This window comes from Poecilia formosa, unplaced genomic scaffold (genome assembly GCF_000485575.1).
Source record: "Poecilia formosa unplaced genomic scaffold, Poecilia_formosa-5.1.2 Scaffold113, whole genome shotgun sequence".
In the NCBI taxonomy this organism is placed as follows: Eukaryota; Metazoa; Chordata; class Actinopteri; order Cyprinodontiformes; family Poeciliidae; genus Poecilia; species Poecilia formosa.
In genome coordinates, this window is record NW_006800052.1 from 980,083 (window position 1) to 992,444 (window position 12,362).

Sequence of the window (12,362 nt, forward strand, 5' to 3'; positions counted from 1 at the left end):
CATTTTCTGTCTTCCTCACTCAGTCCTCCATCAGTGACGCTTTTGTAGCACATCAGAAACGCATCGTAGCTTTTTTCATCTGAACACAAAGAAAATACACCATTGACTTCTCCCACGCCCTCCTTCAAAAACCCATTCTGATGTGAAATAAACTTCTTAAAAACCTTTCTGTTGCTCCTCAGAGCAGACTGACATTTCTTAAGTCTTTAAAGCTTTTGGAGACATTATCCATCGCCGTTGACATTCTGTGGTCAAGGTTTTAGCAACTGAACGACTAATAATTTCTCAGACATGTTGTTAACTATACTTTCTGATTAAAAAAAAATAAAAATCCAGCAAATGTTCTGGATCACCAAATTATTTGATGACTAGAAAGATCATTTACAGGGCAACGGACTCCAACCAAATAAAGTTAGATGGACGAACTGCATCACTGGTTTAATGTTAATCTTCTTGCCCAATCAAAATCAGTGTAGTGAATTAACGCATTACGGGGCTATTTTCCTTTTTGAAACTTAAGATCACAAACAAAATCAAATGAGCTTTTTTCTGGTCAAGACTCACCTGAAGTGCTGCTTTGGCAGTCTTTAAATCCGACTTTATCTCGTAGGAAAAGGGTGACGTCAATTTTAAACTTCACGTAAACAACAACGATCGCCGCCATCAACACCACAACGCAGACAGAGGATACAGCTAGCATCACATGCGAAGGCTGAGCTGCAGGGAGGCGATTGAGTTGATGAAATTATTAGAAAACACATTTTGCAATTGTGAAATGGGCAATTGAGAACACTGAACATTTGAAAATTCCCACACCTTTTTTTACGAGGGTGATGTTGACCCTGGAGGTGAGTTTGTCACTTGAAAATACACATGTAAAAGTTTTTGACAGGTTTCCAGGTGACACCTCTCTGAAAATTAAAGTTGTACTCATACATTTCGGCATCTTTTCACTTCCATTGCTGGAAAGGAGGGGACATAAGGGACGTCAGTGAGCTATCACTGACTGCATTGTATATATGTGACATTTCTGTTTATCATCAGTTGCAGTATATATATATATGAAATGTAAGTTCAGTTCTTGCCATGGATCTGTGTGAACGTCCGAGTCGTCCACAAATTCCCCCTCACTCGTCCAATACGGACTATTTTGGCAAGAATTTACGAGTGCTTTGCAAACAATCTCTTTTTTTGTGCCTCCAATAAAAAATAAAAACAAACAGAAGAATGAAAACATAATAATAACACAGAAAAACATAGAATGTATTTTGGTGTCTTAATGTTACAAATAAAATACTCACCGAGTTCTACTTCAAAAATCTGACCATTCTTGGGTAAATAGATTCCTAACTTTGTAGGATGCTCAACTGCACACAAAAACGTATATTTTAGGTTTTGGCAAAAGTTTAATTAGATGAACACATAAAGAAATAACAAGAGAGCATTTTTGTAACACCTGCTAGGACATCAAGTTCCACTGAAGAGGAAGTCTGATATATTTCACCAGAATACGAGAAAGACCTCTTGCAGATGTAGACGCCGCTTTTCTCCAATCCAACGCTTGGGAAGTAATTATCCGAGGGCTCACCATTCTCCTGAGAAAGGAGCCACAGTTTAAACCAATTAAATAGTTGGATTTCAATATTAGCAAGAAAAATCTCACTTGAACTTGTCAGATTGATGTTATATAATCAGCTCACAGCCACTGCTGATTTTAATACCTTGTGCCACACGTCTTCCATGCTCTTCATACCGGGGATTCCTACATTAGGGATGCTTCCTTCAGGACAACTCAGTTTGCAGGCTTGCTTTGCGTGACATATCGTACGGTACTTGTTCCTGCTGGTACACACTGTGGACTGCTTTGGGCATACTGTAAGTCTGAACCATATCTGGCTGCTGGTATTTCTGTAAATCATCAAAGAAAGATGGACAGAGCATGAAAATCGTTATTCAGACGGCTTGGTCTATGTTTAAAAATGTACATGTAAAGTACAGTTTAGATTTCTTTTTAAATACATTTCTAAAAAGAGACTCTTAGGTATGGAGTGTGAGCATCAGCTTACGGGTGGTACCCGCGAGGACCACATGAGTAATTCCCCTGATGGTTTGCAGAAGCTCTGAGAATCACAAGGCTGCGCTGATAAAAAACCAAACCAAGCTGCTGCTGCTCAAACGCTGACATGTTGCCGTAGAGTTGCATCTTCTGGTCTGTCTCCATTTTCCAAGGCATTACGGTGCCATTATGTTTAGACTCTCTGCAGTTTAGCATCACCAGGTCACCAGCGTTAGCATAGATCTCATTGGTCGTCACGGGACAAATGCCTGCAAAAACAAAACAACAAGTTTTATGCTAGTTTTTTTTTTCTTTTTTTAAATAAATAGTTCACACTCTTTCTCATTGCGATTCCTGCTGTTAATTTTACAAGACTAAATCAGTTGATTTCTTTGTAAAATATATATATATTTTGTTGATGGACATACACTGCTGACCTCTAGACTTGGGATAAACAACCTTTCACAAACCAGACATTTTTGCCATTAATCCAGCTAATAAAGACACATTTCGGGATGCAAATATTACATGAAAAAAGACAACTTGTAATTTTTTCAATGTTTTTTATACTTATTTTTCTGGTAAGAAATCAACATGAGAGAATCAATTTCAGCAAATTGTGCAGATCTTGAAGCAGCAAGGCAGCAAGGCAGACTCCGACCCTCACACCACCGCCATATTGGACTCTATCTGATCTTCTGTCTCTGAAATGTTAGTTTCACACCAGATGTAACCGAATGTGTCAGCAGTGATTTTGGCCTTTATTACTTGCAGTAATCAGCTCTGCATGCAACAAATTAAATTGAACTCAGCTTTTCATTATCTGACATTAAAACCAGGTTATGATTTTAAACTTTGAAGTGTAACAAAAGAACAAAAACATGCAATAAGGCTTTTTCACAGTACGATGTAAGAAGAAAGATCAGCCAAGGATTTTGGTTTTGGTTTCTTTTTTTTGTTTGTTTGCTTACATTTTTCCTTCACTTCATCAAATTTTTTCACTTTTGGATTGGATTAAGTTTCTGTGTCCTAAGCCCACCAAAAAGGATGTGTAAGGGGGTAAGGGCCTGCACCTCCTCAATCCATTCACACAGCACTGATGGTATCATGTATAGATTAGAAATTACTATAATATTTCCCCTAGGCAAAGGTTAAACAACGTGAAATAGTGGTCTGGAAGGTAAAAGGTGAAAAGAAAGCCACATAAAAGATGTCTCTTGACGTCTAAATGTGGGTTAAATTGACTAACCAAGCCTGACTTTGAACATCAGACTAAAAAAAAAAAGAGTCCCATTTCTGTTTTCTTTCTGTCCAACCTTAAATAATCATTAAAAAGGTGTCAGTCTTCAGTGATCATGTGGTGAGGGTTGAAAAGGCTATCTGAATTTTCTACAAATAGTCACTTGAGCTCGATGCAAACTTTGATAATAATGCACCATGCTGCCAGATGTGTCAACCGCATGGTCTGCAGTAGCTGTCAAGACACCGAAGGCAACAAGTTAACCACATCCCAATTTCTAGGAGGGGTCAGGGGTGTGAAACTAGATAAATTTCTTCTGAACTACATGCAAGATTTTCCAGTTTTTGAAAATCTCTCTGATTCTTTTTATTTTTTTTATTTTTATTTTATTTTATTTTTTGCGGTGTACAATATGAAGGAAGGTTTCTTGCACCAATGCTTGTTTTTTTCCGACAGCCTTCTTTAAAAAAGTTCAGACACTTTCGTCTTTTTTTTACTGCTTTCATGTTGATGATATTACGCAGCTTTACTCGATGTGTGTAATCGCACAAGAGCATTTCTCATCTATTACTTACGATGAAATTCTCTAGGCAACCTTTGGCCCACCTTACCTCACTAGATTTCTTTGGATAATTATCATTAATTATCATGTAGATCACAACATAAACACATAAATCAAAGCTTTTAATTAAAGAGGAATCCACATCTAACCAAGCAGCGGTGCACAAATCACTTTCATTTATTTTGCGGTCATTGTCACAACAATGTATCAAATCATATTTACTACAGCCTCTCAGACCTCTTTGCGTGACGTCATTCCGCACATAACCATCATTTTAAAGCGTCTGTCAAAAGCAAGCGTGTGTAGAAACCATCACCATGGACTTACCCGTAAGAAGGACGAGAAGAAGCGGAATCATCCTGGTTGCCTCCAGCAGCGTCGTGTTTGTTTGGCTCCAGCCTAAATTTCTCCCGACGCGCTGAAAGCCACTTCCTCGACGTTACCAACGTGTGATGGAAGATGAAGTGAAACTTAAGGAAGATCACTGCACAGTTGCTTATTCCTTAAGCCGCCCTCGTTTTCTTTTCGTCTTAATCGCCTATAAGACACTGGTGGACTGAGTCGCGGTAGTCCCTCCTCCCACCGTTTATTCCACCGTAATTGGAAAATAAAAAATATATATATAATCGGAGTTTTTGTGTCAGTGACAAGTAAGAGCTGCGCTGTAACCGTGAAAAATACCCACCCACAGCACAGCTGTGGTGAAGGGTCCTCCACAAACTCTTTGAGATCATGTGTGATTTTTACCTCCTGTTCCAAAGAAGCTGCATAATCTGTACTCGGGTTTTCTTCACTCTGCATCTGACCAAAGATACAGTGATTATTGAAACCATTTTTTTTCCACATAGGCCTACATTTCATTTTAAAATGCAAGTTTTTTGTTTGTTTGTTTGTTTGTTTGTTTGTTTGTTTTACTGTCAGCTCAAGCCCCAAGAGACTTGAGACAAAAACAAAGCGATAATTAAGAGCTAATATGCATGAGCTCAGGAAACATTTGAAACTGACAAAAAAAAAAGAAAAAAAAAACATTACCAGACCTAAAAGACTATTTAATTGATTGTATAAAAAGGAGAAACTCTATGAATCTAATGTCTGGAGTTGGAGAAACTTTTATAAAATAAAATATATATATATATTCTCACAATGAACACATTATGCAAAGTGCTGTTCGTTTAGTAAATATTTCTGAAGCCGCCGTGTTGGCTGACGCATCAACCACTGTCTGTGCAGACACGTGCATTAACCACAACTTAACTTCTAGAATCTGTTTGATTATTACTTTCGTTTATCTCTTCGTATAAAACACAAGTCAACTGGAAAAAAATGGTGGCTGGTTAATCCAGATGTTTTTCACCTTTTCTCGGATTTGATGAAGGGTGACTGAAAGCCAAGATTCAGGGTGAAGTTGAGGTTACTTCTAAAATACTTTAACCATCTCACACTTAAAACAAAACTGCTTTGCTAATCATTATCATTGTTTTTTTTTTTTGTTTTTTTTCCAGAATGCTGACAAAGTTTTTCCAAAACCACATTGACGTTGTGCAATAGTTTCCTTCGCCTGAGTCTTTATTGATGTTTGGCCTTCATGTGTTGTATCAATAAAAAATTCCCTCAATCACTGACGAGGTTTCCCCCAATTCTTTTCAGTTCATTTGCTGGGCAGAGAAATGATACTGTTCTGAAGTCATGTGCTACTTATGCGGTCAGCTTCATAATCTCTCTTCTTAGTGTCGGATAAGATGGCACACATGACATGACATCAACAGCACTAAAATAAGTGTTGCTGGTCTGCTAAAAATATATAAGCATAGCGCAGTGGTACTGCTTAGCCCAGAGGGAATCCTCCCCTTTACTGTAGGTAACCAAAGCAAGACATAATCGGGTTTTATTTCAAATCAAAACATAAAACAAGGAAAAATGGTTGGATGGATGAATGAATCCATGTATGCCAGTTTAATTATATTTAAACTCATTAAGAACTTATTAGCTTTATTAAATGCTGAATTCTTAGTAAATTTAAGTAATTCTGTTCCGTTCATTTCAAATTAATCCAAGCTCATGTTCAGTGCTGAAGACGTTCTACCACCCCCTGCTGGCTGACACTGGTTGTTGCAGGTTGAAAAAGTAGAGCATTCTGAGCTGATTCAGAGTAGAGAAATGATCTCTGCTTTTTGTGGCATTAATAATAAGACACTCTCATTTATGCTTGCTACAATCTGTCATTCCTCTCGGAGTAGCTATGTTAGTTGATTCAATTAAAAAAGTAAAACAATAAATCATGAAATCCTTAAATATTCGCAAATACTTTTATTAAAACAGTCAGTTGCTAATGAAACATCTGTAGATCTTCAGACAAGACAATAAGAAGTCAACTTTTATGTCATGAGTGTAATAAAAAAGCACAATACACAATGTACAAAACAAGAAAACAATGTCAGTCAGCTGTCTGATAAAAATCAGACTACACCTTTACTGATTAAATGTTATGTCACTGTATATTTTTATGTGATTATATCACTGAGTACCTTTAAATCTAGGCTAAAAACCCACCTGTTTGGAGTTGCTTTTCAAACATAATCAATGAAAAACGTAACTATGGCACTTGACTAAATGTAACATTTCAGTTGTTGACGGTGTGTTTATGACTTTTTATTTTTATGTTTTTATCATGTAAAGCACTTGGAAATGTCTCGTTGCTGAAATGTGTTGCACAAATAAAATTTGACTGATTTGATTGATATATATCAAGTTCTTACGCTTTTATGAAATGAGTTTTGATGTCTTTTTTTCCTTTTATTGCTTCCCACTGTACTTGTGACAAAGCAGAGTTACGCTGGTGGGTTTGTTTTTTCTATCTTAGCAGAATATTAGCTGTGAAGCCAGTGGAAGAATGTTTAATACACTACGTAGCCTATTTTTGCTTAATTGATCATCTGTGTGATTCGAATGTGTCAAATTAAACTTGCGCTTACAACTCATCTCCACTAGGGGGAAGCCGAGCATTAAAAAAACACTGATAAATGCGCAGTATAATCTGGTTGCAGTGTGAGGTAGAAGCATATACTTGAAAACATGAACTCCTTTAGACTTTAGTCTTTAGAAACTGATAGTCGCAGCATCACCAGGGCATTGTCTTGGTGCTAAACATGTTAACCTAACTTTGTCAAAGCTATGATTAACTGATCCGGAGCTCCACAGATGCTCTTATGCACTGCAACTGGAATATTTGGACCTTTTTACATGGCACGCCAGTAACAACACCATGATCAGAACCACAGCAATGACTGCCAAAGTGCAGAGGACTGGGAAGAGAGACACCCGATGAGCTGTAGGAAAATTGAACATAATATGTAGTAATTAAAATAAGTTACGTTATAAATCAGCAGATTATGACTTCAGTTTAATGGTGCTTTATTAAAGATTAATCTCAACTTGTAAATATGCACCTGGTGTACTTTTTTCAGCCAGAGAGATGGTGATAAAGCTTGACTGCTGGTGGTCAGACTCCAGTTTACACGTGTATTTCTTCAACAGATCCTCCTCTGACACGTCTTTGAAGACTAACGAGGCTGTCATATTTACTTCATCTATATATTTGGTTCTAAAAGGAGCAAAACAGAATGGAAAGGAAAGAAGCAAACGTATTAGCTCTACTAGATCTGAGTGAAATACAGACTGTATTGTGCTTTTTTTTTTTTTACAAGTTTGGTCAGACAGTATGTCAAAAAATTTTTACCTTGAAAAATTGTAGAAAACAGGTAGGCTCTCATCCGTATCGACAAATGAATTCTCACTTAGCCAAAACACCACGTCATAGTCGGAGTACGCAACAGCTTTACATTCTATCACTAATGTTGATCCTATAAATAGAGTTGAAAAAAAAAACAAAACATAAATTATTGATTCAACTTTAAGACACAGCCTTAGAATGAAACCAGACAAGAACTCACCTAAGTCTATGTGGAACACATCATTTTGCTGTGGTGAGATGATCTCGGGTTTCCCATACTCTGTATACCAAAAAAAAAAAAAGTTTATGTTTAAAATAGTTTAAAATATAAAGAGCAGAAATATACATCAAAGTGCGTTTTCCTACCACTTTTCTGGATTTCCAGCATTACTGAGAAGCTCATATTGTAAATTTGACCATTGTACAAGAAAGATCTGATGCACTTGTAGATGCCACCGTCTCTTTCCACTGCACTCGGGAAGTCGTGTGGCGTCGACACCGTCTCGCCCTCCTGCCAGATGGAAGATATGTTCAGAAGCAGTGAATCTTTAAATGTAGAAAGATATCGCCACATTGTAATACCTTGAAACAAAGTTTTCAAAAGAAACGGAAAGAAAATCATGCAGCCTTCACAGGCTGACACTATCCACACCAGTGCTTCCTCTGCTTTCAAATACCTTGTGCCACGTGATTCCTCTGTCTGTGATATTCGGAGTATCACGAGTGGGGATGTTCGCTGTAGGACAATACAGTGTGCAGGACTCTTGTGTGTAGCATGTTGTGGAATACCGATTCCTCTCTTCATACTCTGTGGACTGGGGTTCGTACACAGTCAGGCTGAACCAGAACTTTCTGCTGGCGTTCCTGTCAAAACATTAAGCAATATGACAAGAGAGCTTTTACTTAGCATCTGTAATTAAAACAAGAATGGCTGATGTATAAAAAAATCTCTAAAAAACATATTTTATTGGGGTTCTTAAGAGATTGTTTAATTTATTCAGCCTTTTTTCTCTGTGTTTTCAAGTGCAGCATGAACACTTGTTGATGATTATTTATTTCTAAAGGGACAATGCACATCACATGATATGCCAGAGTTTGCCATAAAGGCTAGTTTTTACCTGTAGTCCCTTAGGGTACATCAATATAAAAACAATAAACAGTGCAATACAGACTAATTAACAAGCTTCTTCCATTAAAAAAAGATAACAATTATAAATAAGAATATTTTGTCTGAAAAACATACCAGGTTGCAGATTTAAAAAGAATAAAAAGCCACAAGTTCATCCCAATGCAAACAATACAGATTTACTGACTGTTAAAAATATAGTCCATTAAGACTTAGCAGGGCAGCATTGTGTAAAAAAATCAACTTTTTAGAGCTATATGTCATGTTATCCTTGTCTAAAACGTAGCTTGATTCTTTCATGGACGTTTGAGAAATCCTTTAATCTCCCATGGCAACCATTCACCTGTGTAAAACGTCTGATTGGACCTAGCACTGCCTTCGAGGCACAGCTCCTCCTCAAAGTTGCAGTTTCCAAGCTTCCACCTCACAGACCAGCTCTCCCCCGGGACTCCAACACTCAGCTCCTTCAGACTAGTCAGTAGCAATTAGCAAACACCTGGTGGAACTGTGCATCTGCTGAGCTCGTTGTATGAGCTACTTCTCAGAGCAACGCTAACAAAAATTGTAAAAAGTTACTAGAGGAATGATGCTGTGAGGACTTCCTGAAGGAGGAGTTTCAGACTGTTTTAAAGTGACAGAGACCCATTTTCAAGGCTTTAGATCCAGAAGTAAAACTTCCTTTGAGTCATATTTGATAGATATAGCGCTTTTATTATCCCCCCCTCCCCCCCAACTATTGGAGGTAACATAGTTACTCGATTATGCTTTAAAATGACTTTGTGAAGAGGGGTCAAAAACAGTTTTGAATTGCATGTTCAGATGATAAATGAGTCTTAAACTGAAAGTGAACCTAAATATGTAGATATTATGTTTCCAGGCTTAATAACAGGCTTTTATGTTCAGATATAGCAACTCAACAGATACTACTGAAACCACTGACAGGTTTCATCAACAACTCATATTGTTGAACACAATGTTCCACAAGACAAATGTAGAGGCTGCCTTGACTCCGATCTGAGCTGAACAATGCGTGACACCTATTTCAGGACTCTTTCAGAACAGAGGTCCTACCCAGCAGACGTGTAAGCTTGAAGAAGACGTAAGGATTTAACTTCCCGGGTTAATCTGATCAGGCATCCAGATGACACACTGAGCCAGCCCTTATTTCTGCAATTCACCCCACACTTAATTGATGATGTATGCTGGTATTCAGATAGAAATGTAATTTTGAGGATCTTACCTAACTGAGCACGAGTAATTTCCCTGATGGCTCAAAGAGGCTCTGAGTATCACAAGGCTGTGTCCATGTAGAAGCACGTTCATCTGATTCAAATCAGCTGATTGTGGTGACATGATGCTGGTCAGATTCATCTCCTGTCTCGTCTGATTGGTCCACAGAACATTTGTGTTAGGATCATTTTTCTGAGGGCAGTGCAGCACCACCATCTCTCCTGCCCTGGTGTAAACCGTTTTAAGTCTCAGTGAAAATACTCCTGCAACAGAGAGTCAGATTTTAGCTGATTTATTGGTTGGATTTGGATGTAGGCAAAATAAATCAGTATGAAAACGGCACACTCTTCAGCAGCTGCAGCCTGTAATCAATTAGCGGTTCAGAGACAAACTCAAAAACAGAAGAGGAAAGTTTTTATGTGGTTCTGATAGTGTAGTGATAAGTGCGCTGTCTCATTAAACGGTTTCTATTGAAGATAAAAACAACTTAAAGAAAATATTTACATGGAGCCTCCATAGTGAATCACAAGCACATGACAACACTAGACATCGCATAGTTTCAGGGTCATATTTTCCATTAACGTGAAAACAAGTCTTGTTACTTTTTGACTAAAAGGAATTTTGGCACTGCTTCAGTGCAGAACTTTTTCTTTTTTGCCTGACTTTTAAGTAAACACAATTTAGACATTGCAGAGCTCAAATTAGTTAATCTTCGGGTGGGGCAATTTTCATGCTGACAATTTGGTGAAGCTTTTGTTGTTGCTTGTTTAATTCTCACGACATTTAAACGCATGAACAGGCTTGTTGCTCAGCATGAGGACATTGGGATCCTTATCTTTTACAATGAGCCTCAAGGCTTTGAGGTTGAAAGACCCTTCCCCCCCACCTTGCCACCGTCCTAATCTGTTGCTTCCTCCACAGATTATCAGTTTCAAGTAACAAAAATTTATTATCGCGGTATGAACAATACTGGCTCCATAATTGTTTACATTTTACTAGACATAACAAATAGATTACAGATAGTTAATTTTATTTGTGAAAAAACAAAGAAAATTATATAACACATTCCTAACAGCAGGTGTTGACCAGAGTACTTGACATTTAAAATACATCATACGTAGTAATACATGCAACACAGGTCAACAAATAGTGTAAAGAATAAAAATTACATTACCTGTCAGGAATAGAAGAAGGAGTGTCAGTAGAACGTNTGGAGGTAACATAGTTACTCGATTATGCTTTAAAATGACTTTGTGAAGAGGGGTCAAAAACATTTTTGAATTGCATGTTCAGATGATAAATGAGTCTTAAACTGAAAGTGAACCTAAATATGTAGATATTATGTTTCCAGGCTTAATAACAGGCTTTTATGTTCAGATATAGCAACTCAACAGATACTACTGAAACCACTGACAGGTTTCATCAACAACTCATATTGTTGAACACAATGTTCCACAAGACAAATGTAGAGGCTGCCTTGACTCCGATCTGAGCTGAACAATGCGTGACACCTATTTCAGGACTCTTTCAGAACAGAGGTCCTACCCAGCAGACGTGTAAGCTTGAAGAAGACGTAAGGATTTAACTTCCCGGGTTAATCTGATCAGGCATCCAGATGACACACTGAGCCAGCCCTTATTTCTGTAATTCACCCCACACGTAATTGATGATGTATGCTGGTATTCAGATAGAAATGTAATTTTGAGGGTCTTACCTAACTGAGCACGAGTAATTTCCCTGATGGCTCAAAGAGGCTCTGAGTATCACAAGGCTGTGTCCGTGTAGAAGCACGTCCATCTGATTCAAATCAGCTGATTGTGGTGACATGATGCTGGTCAGATTCATCTCCTGTCTCGTCTGATTGGTCCACAGAACATTTGTGTTAGGATCATTTTTCTGAGGGCAGTGCAGCACCACCATCTCCCCTGCCCTGGTGTAAACCGTTTTAAGTCTCAGTGAAAATACTCCTGCAACAGAGAGTCAGATTTTAGCTGATTTATTGGTTGGATTTGGATGTAGGCAAAATAAATCAGTATGAAAACGGCACACTCTTCAGCAGCTGCAGCCTGTAATCAATTAGTGGTTCAGAGACAAACTCAAAAACAGAAGAGGAAAGTTTTTATGTGGTTCTGATAGTGCAGTGATAAGTGCGCTGTCTCATTAAACGGTTTCTATTGAAGATAAAAACAACTTAAAGAAAATATTTACATGGAGCCTCCATAGTGAATCACAAGCACATGACAACACTAGACATCGCATAGTTTCAGGGTCATATTTTCCATTAACGTGAAAACAAGTCTTGTTACTTTTTGACTAAAAGGAATTTTGGCACTGCTTCAGTGCAGAACTTTTTCTTTTTTGCCTGACTTTTAAGTAAACACAATTTAGACATTGCAGAGCTCAAATTAGTTAATCTTC

General features: G+C 37.8%; 1 pseudogene; it reads right to left on the reverse strand.

Annotated features, from left to right (window-relative positions):
* Positions 1 to 11,148, reverse strand: part of LOC103143552 (interleukin-1 receptor-like 1) — a 12,215-nt pseudogene extending 1,067 nt beyond the window's left edge.
* Between the last annotated feature and the right edge of the window lie 1,214 nt (positions 11,149 to 12,362).